Below are 14,470 nucleotides of genomic sequence, written 5' to 3'. Positions count from 1 at the left end.
CAAGAGCTGGAACACAAAGCTCTCTGGGCTATCAAGATACTAAACTTCGACAGCATTGCCGCTGGTGTAAAGAGGATCTTACAACTGCAAGAGATGGAGGAATTCAGGTCACAAGCCTATGAAAATACCAGGATGTACAAAGAGAAGGCAAAGAGAAGACATGACCTGCTTCTTGCACCCAGAAGTTTCGAAAAGGGGCAGCGAGTACTTCTCTACAATTCCAAATTGAGACTGTTCCCAGGAAAACTCAAATCAAGGTGGTCCGGACCTTTTCTTGTCACAAAAGTATCGCCATATGGACACATCGAAGTCATGGATGAAGGTTCAGAGAGGACTTTTACAGTTAATGGATAAAGACTCAAGCATTACCTGGGCAACATGGGAGAAAACCCCAGAGTAAACTATCATCTCAAGTGAAGGAGGAGTCGTCAAGCTAGTGACGATAAAGAAGCGCTTTGTTGGGAGGCAACCCAACCTCAGGTATTTTCCTTTTCACCTTTATTTCAATAAAGATCACAAGTTATTTCCTCTGTATTGTAAGGAGCTAAGTTTGGTGTTCCACACCAGAACAATCCAAGAGTGATAGTGTAATTCTAAGTTTGGTGTTCCACCAAAGGACAGTAGTTAGAATTACACTCCACTCCCAAAACACATTGCTAGCTCCAACCAATCAAGGGAAACCACTTAGATGTAGTTAGACTTCAGTTAATAAGTGTTTTGTTAACAATAAGATATGAGGTTCTCAGCATATATGCAAGGTTTGGTACTAGGCACGGAACTAAGTTTGGTGTTCACACACCAAATTAAGTTCGGAAATCACAAGCATACATGCAAGCTAACTATTTCTCAAGTGCTTTGGGAACAAGCAACTTCAAATAACTTTGCAGGAATCTTATGAGGAAATGGTGCACTTTCACCCAAGGAAGTGAGGTAGCAAGGATTAGGATGGTGACAAAGAAAGAAGGCAACTAGAAATCGTCACCAGAAGGTTGTATTGTTACTTAATACCATTGTACCCAGAATTGTTGAAAATTGGAATTCCGGATGCACTTTTGATTAATAGTTGCTCGTAGTTTGAACTTTATTTTAATTCTGTCTTTTAAAGTTTTGATGCATAGGTCTTTTGTCGCTGGTCTTTATGCTACTGCATCATTTCTTTACTTACTTGTATGCTTGTCCCTTTTGAATCAAATGAAAAGAGAATGATTGTTTTCAAAAGACCAGAGTGGAGTTCATACTAGGGAGTAAGTCCATGAGTTTGTGGTTTGGTCATAAGTTAGCTAAGTTGGTTCAACCATAAGGTGGGAAGACAACTATCTGTCATGAATACTATGCTTGAGACACACCCCATGAGACTAGATAAATAAGAAGATCCTAATAAGAAAAAGGGAAAGAACAATCAAAGTTGAGGAATAAAAGAAAAATAGTAAGCAATAAGGCTAGGCACTAATGGTTTTAATCTTGAAGCATGTGTCTGTGGTGCTCCTGTGTGAGGGATCTACTTGGATGAATAAGCTCTTAGGGGTGCCTTATCACTTGGTAACTTGGGTTAACTAACCCGGGATTATCAGCTGAAAGTCCACTATCAAGAGTAACCCTCACCACAGAGCATTTAGTAACCCAAAGAGGTGCTGGACACCAAGGTCTCAAGAAAAGAAAATAAATAAACTATGTGCCTGTGGTGTGTATGTATGGGGGAGAGACTTGAGCAAGTAAGTCCTTAGGGGTGCTTCAACACCTAGCACCTTGAACCAACTGGTTTGGGAGTGTTGGCTGAAAGCTTATTTTAAAGAGTTGCCCCCTTACAGAGCACTTAGCTTAAGAACAAAAATAAGCCCTCAAATAACAATAAAAGGATCAATGAATAAAAGTCTCATGGGATGCAATAACAGGTGAGTATTCTAGGACATGATAAAGGTCTAAAAGCCAGGAATGAGCCTAAGTTGCTATGCATGAAACCACCATAAAACCAGGACATGACTTCCACAAGAATGACTCATGTCTCTTGGCATTTCTTTCATCATTCTCTTGTTCCAGTACTTGCTTGGGACAAGCAAGCTTTAAGTTTGGTGTTGTGATGCCAGGGCATTTTAGCCAGTTTCACTGACCTTTTCTTTACTGTTTTTAGGGTAGTTTCATGCATTTCCTTAGGAAATAAGCTAGTTTTGGGTAGATATTCACTTGCATCTTGATTCAAGCATACATTGTGCATTTTACATGATTTCATGAGGATTTTGCATGAATTTAAGGACAAATTGGATGTTGCATTTCCCATGACTTGGACTAGAACTTTGATGCACTTTATTGCTTAATTTCAGGACAAAGGAAGCAAAGAAGAACCACATTAGTGGCTACGTTAGTTGCACTAACGTTAACACTAACGTGGAATGGGAGTAACTTGCAAAGTTAATGAGAAAAGTGATTGCCAATAACGCTCTCGAAGCCATCATTGCCCACATTAAGAAATAGAGCCAACGTTAGTGACACTTAACATTATCACTAACGTTGAACCAAGATCATGAGTGGCCACGTTAGAGTCCACGTTAACCTAGTTAACGTGGCCTCTAACGTCAAGAAGGAAGGGGGGGAGCCAACGTTAGTGACACTCAACATTGTCACTAACGTTGGCCAAAGCACATTAAGCCACGTTAACTCCCACGTTAACCTAGTTAACGTGGAAGCTAACGTGAAGGAACAAAGTGGTCGACAACGTTAGTGACACCCAACATTATCACTAACGTTGGAAGAACACAAGCCCCCAATGAACCACGTTGACTCCCACGTTAACCTAGTTAACGTGGAAGCTAACGTGAAGAAAGAAGGTGATCGCCAACGTTAGTGACACCCAACATTGTCACTAACGTTGGAAGGAGCCACACATGCCACCATGAGCCACGTTAACTCCCACGTTAACTTAGTTAACGTGGAAGCTAACGTGGATAAGGGAAGGATGAGCTAACGTTAGTGACACTCAACTTTGTCACTAACGTTGGAGATGGCTAGCAATGCCACGTTAGAAGCCACGTTAACCTAGTTAACGTGGACTCTAACGTGGAAAATAGGGGCAATTTGGAACGTTAGTGACAATGGTAAGTGTCACTAACGTTCTCGAAGGATGGCAAGCCTACGTTAAAAGAGCCACGTTAACTAAGTTAACGTGGGCTCTTAACGTAGGGAAGGGGGAGGCTTCTCAACGTTATTGGGAAAGTTGAGTCCCAATAACGTGTGCGAAGGACATAGTGGAAACGTTAGTGGCAACGTTTGTGCCACTAACGTTGAGGTTAACGTGGCCTTTAACTTTGGTGAGGAATGTTAGTAAAAAAGGTGATTGTCACTAACGTTCTCGAACCCATATTTTCACTGAACGTTAACACCACTAACTTCCTGAGCCAAAGCCCCTGCCCACTTCATACTTTCTCTCTGCAAGTAAAAGCTAAGCCCAATGAAGAAGAGAACTGCTTCCAACTCAAGATCCAAAGGCCCAAGACTTGAAGAATCAACTAGAAGAACAGAAGAGTAGTATATATAGGAGTATCTTTGAAATATTTTGGAGAGTTGGAAATTATAGGGAGACTCTTAGCATAGAACTACTCTCTGTATTTACTTTCTCTACACTTCTAAGTTTTCATCATGTATTCTCCATCTTTGTTTTCATTTTCCAGAGCTATGAACAACTAAACCCTTGTCATTGGGTTAGGGAGCTCTGTTGTAATTTGATGGATCAATACTAGTTTTCATTATTCTTCTTCTATCTTTTCTCTTGATTTTACTTGAAAGCTTTCGATCTTCATCCAATTGAGTAGTTATCTTGAAAAAGAAGCTATTCATACTTGGATCTCTTCTGAACCTTGAAAGAGGAATGAAAAGGTCAAGCTAGAAATGCTTTCTCATGTTGGACCAAATTGGGTTTGGATGGATATGTGACTATAATCCTCTCAACACTTGGTTTGGGAAATGCATGTGGTATAATCAGTGACCATACTTCATCTCTTCTCATGAGCAATTGACCAAGGAATTGGCTATTGATCAAGATTTGAGAGATTGAATTACAAGAAATTGTAATTCAATCACTTAAGATTGCCAAGGAGATCAATGAGTGCATTGATTGAGGAAGAGATGAAAATGAAATTGATCTGGAGAATGCAACATCTCCTAAGCCCAATGAACTCCCCATTTCTGATTTTACCCATTCTCTTTAATTTCTGTTATTTACTTTAATGAGCAATTCCCCCATTCCCATTTACAATTTTGCAATTTACCTTCCATCATTTACTTTCAGATCTATAATTCTAGCATTTACTTTCCTGTCAATTACCTTCCCGCCATTTTATTTTCTGGAATTCTCAACTCAAATTCTGGATTCGCTCAACTAGAACAGTCCTCTAATTAAAGTTGCTTGATCAATCAATCCTTATGGGATTCGACCTCACTCTATTGTGAGTTTTTACTTGACGACATATTCGGTACACTTGCCGAAGGGAATTTGTTGTGAGACAAGTTTTCCGTGCATCAGAGACACCTGAAGGAAGTCTACCAGGTCAGAGGAGAGTTACCCGACCTTCCAACAATCTATTTCACCAAAGAAGATGGACAAGGCATTGCTCCTGGGCATGACGATCCGGTGGTAATTACCATGATTCTCGCCAATGCCCATCTACACAGAACCCTGGTCGATCAGGGGAGCTCGGCTGACATCTTGTTCAAACCAGCATTTGACAAGCTGGGATTGGATGAAAAGGAGTTAAGAGCATACCCTGATATATATGGGCTGGGGGATACACCCATAAAACCATTGGGATTCATACCCCTACATACAACTTGTGAAAAGGGGATAAAATCCAAGACTCTAAGCATCGACTTCATAGTCGTTGATGTGGGCTCAGCCTATATTGCTTTAATAGGCAGAACAACCCTAAATCGGCTTGGAGAAGTGGTATCTACCCCCCATATTTGCATGAAGTTTCCAACACCAGAGGGAATTGCAACCATCAGGGGAGATAAAAAGCTGGCGAGAAAGTGCTACAATGAAAGCGTAAACCTGAAAGGAAAAAGCAAGGAGTTTCACACTATTGAGCTCGGAGGAATTCGAGCTAAAGAAGAGTTACGACCACAACCCGGAAGAAAGACTGAAGACGTACAGGTCGGGAAGGAGGAAGGAAAGAATACCAACAGGAGCCAACTTGAAAGAAGACTTGAAGCAGAAGCTTATAAGGCTCCTACAAGAGAATTCCGACCTTTTCGCTTGGAAAGCCTCCGACATGCCCGGGATAGATCCCGAGCTCATGTCACACAAACTGTCGGTATACCCTGGATCATGACTTGTTCAGCAGAGAAGACGGAAGCTCGGACCTGAACGGGCTCAAGTAGTGGAAGAGCAAATACAAGCCCTCCTAGAAGTCGACTTCATCAGAGAGGTCAAATATCTGGCTTGGCTAGCAAATGTGGTGCTAGTCAAGAATCAAACGGAATGTGAAGGATGTGCATCGACTACACCAACCTGAACAAGGCATGTCCAAAAGACCCATATCCACTCCCAAATATTGATACCCTAGTTGATTCCAGCTCGGGATATATCAATACTTGTCGTTCATGGATGCATACTCGGGATATAACCAAATCCTGATGTACAAGCCGGGTTAAGAAAAAACATCTTTCATCACGCTTAGAACGAATTATTGCTATGTGGTTATGCCTTTTGGGTTAAAAAATGCAGGCGCCACATACCAAAGGCTGATGAATAAAGTGTTTACACCTCACCTTGGAAATTTAATGAAAGTATATGTAGACGACATGTTAGTAAAAACCAAGGATGAGGTCGACCTCTTGACCAAGCTCTCGCAAGTCTCCAAGACATATTTTGAGCAATGAAGACGGATTGGAAGAAGTTATTGAACAAAAATTGGAAATTGAAGAAGATTGTCAAAAGGTGGAGGTTATCCAAGAGGAGCAAAAGGGAGTGGATATCACATCGCTAAAGCATTGGAAGCCTCTCTTCCTAAGTCACCACCATCCATCACATCATTTGCGTGGGTAAAACTCTTGTCCTTTAGCTTTATTGGCCTACTTGAATACGGGTTTCTAGAAACGAATGGTCAACTTAGAGCTCTTTGTGGATTGAAGAGCAAGAAAGAGATGGTTAGTGGTTGGCAACATAAATCAAGGCTCATTAGGGTTGAAATCTCAAGGTTTGGATTTCGAAGATGCTGCAATGCTCAATTCAATGGATCTAGGAGGAAGCTTTGGCATTCAAGTGAGAATTTGGAAGTCTTATTGTAATACCCTCACTATCAGAATGTCCCACTTCCGACTGTGCCACTCTGATAGTGAGAATTACGATGACTCACATATATTTAATAATAATATATGAGCCTTTAACTCAAAACAGTATCGTTGTTTTCTTTGAAAATCGAAAATACTTTTTATTTCAGTCAAACATGCATATATAATCCATTTCAGATGACAATTTCATAAGATATATACATATACATACAAAACTTCTTATACAAGAAAGTTACAAATATATATCATTACAACTCTTATCCCTCTTACAAATATAATAAACAAAGGCGAGGGAAAGCTATAACAGTACATACAAAAACATAGAATACAATCAGATGCTCGAAAGAAACTCCTTAAACTCTCCATCCGTCCTGAAAAGGAAAATCTATAGGGGGTGAGAATATCATCCTCGTTGGTTCTCAGTAGAGGGTTTTTAAGAATTGTCATAAGATGATATTTAAAAAAAAAAAAAAACTGTTTTTCGATTGCAGTAATCATCGCTCGTCGTATGAGTCTTTTTGAAAACGAACTATTAATCATCCAAAAACTAAACCTTTTCGAAAAACCATAAGTTAATTACCCTAAAATCCAGATTCATATTTTGAACTTTTAAAAACTCCAATTAATCACAATATCACTTGACGGCCTGATGAATCCACATTTTATGGTGTTTATTTGCTCTATTTGGGTGGATTTCATCAACTTTTCTTGCATTTATCCATTGAAATAGCATAGTTTCATGATGTCTTCCTAATTTGTGCTTGAAAGTGAAAACATGCTCTTTAGGCTTTTTTATTGCTAAATTTTATTCACTTTGATCCCATTTGGGGCCTTGATGTATTTGTCAAGTGATTTCAGGTTTTCAAGGCAAGTTTGGGTTGAAGAAGTGAAGAAAGAGCATCCAAAAGGGGAAAAATCATGAAGAAAATGGAATTTGGAAGCTGCTGCAAAGATGCGTACGCACAGTGATGCGTGCATATGCACAATGGTGACTTTGTGCAAGGATGCGTATGCACCAAATGTCGTGCGTACGCACGATGGAAATTTTGCGCAACTGTGTGTACGCAACGTAGGTCGTGCGTACGCACGACTGCATGCACGTGAGGTCATTAATTACAAATCGCTGGGGACAATTTTTGGGCGTCCAAAGCCCAATCTAACTCATTTCTGAAGCTATTTCAAGCCAAATTGAAGAAGGATGAAGGGGGAGCACTTAGGTTTAGGTTTTTACATGTTTTAGTTAGTTTTTTAGAGAGAGAAGCTCCCACTTCTCTCTAGAATTAGGGTTTTTATCTTGATTCTCTCTTTAATTTCTCTCTTTAATTCTTGTTTTATTGTAGTTTCATTTACATTTTCATGTTCTATTGCCTTTAATCTCTTAGTTTCCTTTGTTAATTTTACTTTCATGCTACTTTTGTTTTATGAATACTCTTGTTACTTTTAATATCATTTAATGAAATTTTGATGTTTTATATTTCTTTAATGCTTGTTTGAGTTGTTATTTTTATTTTATTGCAATTGATAGTTATAGAATTTATTTTTATTGTAATTTATGATATTTTTCCTTTTATGCATGTTAGATGTTTGATAAAATGTCTCTTATAGTTTTTTACACTCTTGGTTAGGAATTGGGTAATTAGGTGAACTTGAGTCATAGATGTCCATTCGATATTGTGATTAGTATTGTTAGTTGGTTTGGTTTCCACTAACGCTAGTCTTTCACTAAGTTAATTAGTGAGTTGATTAGGACTTGTGGATTGAGATCAATTATGCCCTTTTGACTTATTCTCAATGTTAGAATAGACTAATTGGGATTAATTCTTAGCAATTATCATGTTTGTAGTCTCTGATTATGATAGGAATCCTTAACTCCCAATCCTTGCTAAGAGTTCCTACTTTTTGCCACTTGAATTCCCATTTTTGATTTACTTGCTTTGAGCTTTAATTCCCTTGCATTTCTATTTACTTTCTTGCCTTTTAATTTTCTTGTCACTTGCAATCTCCAATCCCCATTCTCTCATAGCCAATAATATGACACTTAATTGCAATTCCTAGGGAGAATGACCTGGGAGTTTAATGTTCTTAGTTATTTTGTGTTGAATTGTGACATCTTTGATTTAAACTTTGATTGAGTGTTAATTGTTGGTCTAGACTATGCTTGCAATGCCAATTCTATTTTTGTGAAATTCTAGATCAACATAAATTTCTCTCATCACGGCCTCCGGCCTAAAAAACCCTTCACGGCCTTCGACCCAATCAATAAGATCACATCACACTCCAACCACCATAAAATGAACCAACAATTACAATCACAAGTAATACAGTTCAAACACAATCAAGAGCAATTAAATCACGTATAGCAATTAGCAGTTAAATAGAATTATTCATATAGGCAAACCAAGTACAATTTGCACCCCCAAACCATGTCCCAAATATGCATATGATGCATGCCTGTCCTACTGGCAGTGATATCACATTGTCGGTTATAAGTTGCCAACCCGACACATCTTTTCGGATGTAGCCTTTCTGCCACGCTAGGGATATAGTGCCCTGCACACTATTGTGCACCCAGGGATATAGTGCCCTACACACTCTTGCGGCATAGAAGGTTATGCGAGTGGGACACTACCTCAGCCTTCACATCTTAATTCATCCTAAGGATATAATGCTCTGCACACTATCATTCCAAGGATATAGTGCATGGCACACTTTCGATATCAAACAAGTTCATCATTCCTTTCCAAGTTCCAAACCCATTTTTTAGTTTAAATCTCTTTCGAAAGACTCAAGAAAATCATTTACTTTAAATTAATTAAATACTTTTCAAAACAAAACCTTTTCATGTTGAATCGGACTCAAAACATAATTTCTTTCTTAGATAATTCGAACTCGAAATATAAATCTTTCCTTGGTAAATAAAATTCAAAATAGTAATAATTCTTTTCTAAACTAAATAAAACTCAAATAATATAAATTCTTGAATCCAAACTTTTCTAAATAACATTTCAAACCAAATCTCAAATTTTTATAGAAATTTCGGCAGCATCTCCTCTAAAATTATTTCCCAACCAAACCATTTCCAATCCTCAAAATTATTTCCAATAAATCAAACAAAACCAATATTAATATCTCAAATCAATTCCAATATCTCAAATTATTTTCGATAAATCAAACAAAACCAATTCCAATATCTCAAATCAATTACAACTCAACTCAAGGAAATCGGCAAAAATCCAGAATTCGAACCAATCAATCCAGAAAGTCATAATAATTCAATCATTCATCCAAATAAACTCAATACAATCTATAAGACTCACATAATCACCAAAATATATTATTTGAATCAATATCGATTTATAATAATTCTTAAGAATAAAATAAGTTTAAGGAAAGCACCCCTACCTTGATCGTGACTCGACTACGCGACAAAACTCCATTTACTCTCAGACCACAACGGCAGCCGCAACCTCAGCAACAAACCACTTTCGTAGCAACCGCAGCAACTCTAATCGTAACATATAATAACCAAAACTCAATCTTATAGCAATTAACGCCGCAAAACCTAAGTGTAAGATAACAGAACAATGACTAAAGGGCTTTTCGAAACGAAAACACTTACCAAAACTAAGAAGGAACGAATGAGCTAAGTAATGGCACCCCCCGCGGTGGTTCCGGCAACACCCATGCTATACCCAGTGACCAGAACGGTAGCAATGCTTCCTCTTCTCTCTCTCTCTCTCTCTCTCTCTCTCTCTCTCTCTCTCTGTTCAAACTTCTCTTCCCGACAACCCCAATGGCGGCAGCGGTGGTGCAGTAGCTCAGAACGGGCCAGCAGCGGTGGCGGAGGAAGCTCCGGCAGTGACGGTGCCATGGGTGGTGGAGGTTCTCACTCTCTTCCCACGTGTCTCCTCTCTCTTCGCATATCTCTCTCCCAGCGAACCTCCATTGACGGCGACGATGCTGGTAACCCCAGGCAACGGCGACGCGGCAACAAGCTCGACGGCGGCACTAGATGACGGCGCTGAGACGATTGCGGCAAGCTGAACGCAGGCTGGGCGGCAGCGTATCTTCGAGCTCCCTTCTTTCGCTCTTCAACGTCGTGCACCTCCCTCTCTCTGCGGACTCCCTCTCCCTGGCAGCACAGCAACAGCGAACGGTGGCAGTGACGCCCACGGCGCCATCTTCCCTTCTCCCTCCTTCTTCCTTCTCACGGTCCGCCCCCTCTTCTCTCTTTTCCTTTTTCTTCTTTCTTCCCTTTCCATCTCAGATCGAAGAGTGTGTGTGCGTGAGGAAAGAGTGGCAGCGGGAACAAGGGGTGAGGTGAGGGTGTATTAGGGATTGGGGTAATTTAAGTATTTTTTAATAATAATAGGGCTAATAAAGTAATTAAAAACTAATTTTAATCCAACAATAATTATATATAAAAATACTATTTCTTCTTCAATTTACTAATTATTTTCAAATAAATACTCTAATCCAAGAATTAGAGATAATCAAATTAATTTTTTTATCACAAAAATTAAAGTATTAAATCCCCAAAATCTCAATTATTTAAATCAAATGATATAAAATTCTTATTATTTTACAATTACTAAACTTTATAATTTAAATATGAAAATTATCTAATAATTATAAATTAGATAAAGATACTCATTTAATCATCAAACTTGATTTAATTATTTTTAATAAAATAATTTTTGAAATTAAGGTCTTTAATAAATAAATAAATTGAAATTGATTCATAATAAGATTTTAAAAAAATTCTGGGTCTTACACTTGTCACCCGGATAGAATCATGAGAATCAACTAGAAGGCGGGTGCAAAAACAAGATTTGGGTTCTTAGAATACAAGGTGATCATTAATTTTGGGAGCTCTTAGCTTGTTTCAAACTTCATCAAAGTTTGGTGTACATCAATTGGAATCATACAGAGCATTGGAAGTCCAAGCATTCGTGGAAGTACAAGGATGAATTCAAGCATAAACCTCCATGACAAGAGCTCACCAAAAGGTCCAACTTAAGAACAATAAATAAATGTACTAGTTGGGTGATTTACGGTTTATTTTATATTAAATTGAGTGGATTTTATCCATTATTCTCACACTTATTCATATAATTCGCATGTTTTACATTTTCCTTCCTAATTTTGTGCTATGATTGAAAATATGCTTTTTAGGCCTTAAAATGGTTCATTTTTAATTATCCTTTATTACCATTCGATCCCGTGATGCGTTTGTTAAGTGCTTTCAGGTTTACAGGGCATGAATGACTTAAAGGATGAAGATGAAGCATGTTAAAGTGGAAGGAACACAATAAATAACAGACTTTAGGAGCGAGGAGCGACACGCACGCATGGCTGACGCGTGCGCATGACCAGGAGCGTCGTTCAGCGACGTACGCATGACTGACGCGTACGCGTGGACATGTGCAAGGTTCAGCGATGCGTACGCGTGACTGACGCGTACGCGTGACAGAGCGTCACGTGCTGCAATTAACAGAAAATGATGGGGGCGATTTTTAGGTTGCTTTTGACCCAGTTTCAGGCCCGAAATTACAGATTAGAGGCTGCAGAGTGAATATGGAAGGGGGAATCATTCACTTCTCATTCACACACTTTAGGTTTTACATGTAGGTTTCTAGAGAGAGGCTCTCTCCTCTCTCTAGGTTTTAGGATTTTTAGTCTTGTTCCTTCTCAAATTCAGATTTCTACCTTACTTTAATTTAGTTTTCTTCTACTTTTATATTCTATCATTGATTCATTTATGTTGCCAATTTAGTTTATGAATTCTTCTTGTTCCCTTTAATACATATTAATGCAATTTATGTTTGCATGTTTATGATTGCTTTCTTTAATTTGTTGTTATTGTTTCCTCTTGCAATTGTTAGTCTTAAATTTTGCTATGTCTTGTTAGTTTTCTATGTTTTAATTTTATGCCTTCCAAGCGTTTGATAAAATGCTTGGTTGAATTTTAATTTAGATTTTTATGTTCTTGATTTGGATTGATTAATTAGAGACTCTTGAGTTTGGAGATTGCCGGTTAGCTTGAACTTCACCAAAGCTAGTCTCTCACTATGAGTTGACTAGGACTTGTGAACTCAAGTTAATTGTATGCACTTGACCTTCCTCCATTGGTTAGAGGTTAACTAAGTGAAGGCAATTCACTTTTACCATCACAATTGATGATGATATTAAGGATAGGACTTCTAATTCTCAATCCTTGCTAAGAGCTTTCTTAGTTATTAGTTTATTTTTCTCGCAACCTATATTTTCTTGCTCCTCATTTCAGAAACCCAAAAATATACTTTCCCGTAACTAATAATAAACTACACTTTCTTGCAATTCCTTGAGAGCGACCCGAGGTTTAAATACTTCGGTTAATTTTATTGGGTTTGTATTTGTGACAAACAATTTAAACATTGATTGAGGTTTAATTGTCGGTTTAGAACTATACTTGCAACGCGATATTTTTGTGAAAATCTTTACTGACAATTTTCCTCCAACAGTGGGAGGCACCCCACCATGATAAAATCTTCCAACCCTCACTTATTTTTACTATTCTTGTACATATTTCTCTTAGTTATTAGTTTGTTTGGGTAGATTTTTATTGTTAATTGCATGTTTGAATGTATTGTTGATGTCACTTTTGAAATAGTTTGTAGCTTTCTTAGCTTGATTTTCTATCCTTAATGCTTTACTAAGTTTTCAAGTAATTTATGAGTTGATTTTGACTTTCGGATGTTAGAGAGTGGATTGAAAACTTCTTTCTAGGCTTAGTTGTGTATGTTTCAAAAAAAAATATTATCATGCGTATGCATGATTCTCCTCCAGAACCAAAATCGTGTGTATGCATGGAGCATGCGTATGCATCACACCATTTACAGAATTGAATTGTTTTTGTGCGAAGATCACGCATATGCACCACCTTCAAGCTTTGCTCAAGTTGTGCATACGCATAAATTCAAAAACTTAACCCCCTTGTGCAAACCCTAATTTGCACAACACAACACACAGCCCCACCTTCTTTCTTCTTTGTTCTTCTTCCTCACGCAGCCACAACCTCCATTTCAGTTCCACCCTCAACCACTACCACCAGCGAGCCATCGTCATCGCCGGCCACAACCCACAACCACCCTCCACCTTTATCTCCTTCTATTTCTTCTTTTCTTCTTCTTTTCCTTCTTCACCCCCTGTCCGCAATGCCTTTTCCCCTCCATTCGTCACTGTCGCACCGCTACCGCTACTGCTGCTGTAAGCCCAGCTTCTTCTTCCTCTTATTTTCATTCTCACTCACTCACAGCCCCACATTTCTATCTCATTTCACCATTCATTCACAATACGGGGCACCCCTGTTTTCCTTTTCCATTTTCAGCAGAGAACTCACTACCACCGGCACCAATTGCTTCAGTAGCTGGCAAACACCGCTGCAACAGCCCACCACCCATTCTTCCATGCTCTGTTTAGCTTGCTCTGTTTCAAGGTTTTGTTTAATTTTTCTTTTAATTTTGGTTCAGCTCGTATTCTTACAAGTTAGTTTAATTTTTGGTTAATTTGTTTAGTTAGATTACTGCTGTTAGTGATTTTAGGTTAGGTTAGGATATGATAGTTAGTTAGTTTCATAGGTTCTATTTTTGCTCAAGTGTTTGGGGATTGTTCTGGTTTGATATATTACAGTGGAATCTCTAATTCATTGTACTATTATTGAATTTGTTGAATTATGATTGTTGATTTATGGTGGATGATTGATGATTTTACTAAGGAATTGTTACTGCCATAGTTTGAATATTGTTGGGTTGTGTGGAGGTTTACTGTTTTCTTGTTGTTCTATTGAAGTTTGTTGCTATAATTGTTTACAATTGCATATTTAAAATTATCATGCTTGGGTACTTTTTAAGCTTTGATTGCATTCTGATTGATTGGACTACTGTTCTGATAATTTTTTTATAAACGCTGCTCAATTTGGCGTCATTGTTGTTGACTTTGGAAATTGGTGTTACAAGGTCTTTATTGACGATATTCTGTGTCAATGTGACCTTGCACACCAAACATTTACAATCTTGCCTCGAAGAATCTTGTATTGAACATTTTTTTGGTCAATTTCTTGCTTCAATATTTTTTTTCTGTCATTGAAGTGATTGTTTTCAATCTCTAAGTGACCAAACCTTGCGCATTTTACATGTTTGAGGATTCTTTT

The sequence above is a fragment of the Arachis hypogaea genome, chromosome 13, assembly GCF_003086295.3.
Source record: "Arachis hypogaea cultivar Tifrunner chromosome 13, arahy.Tifrunner.gnm2.J5K5, whole genome shotgun sequence".
Lineage (NCBI taxonomy): Eukaryota > Viridiplantae > Streptophyta > Magnoliopsida > Fabales > Fabaceae > Arachis > Arachis hypogaea.
The sequence above is the reverse complement of the archived record's forward strand: the minus strand, read 5'-3'. Positions refer to the sequence as shown.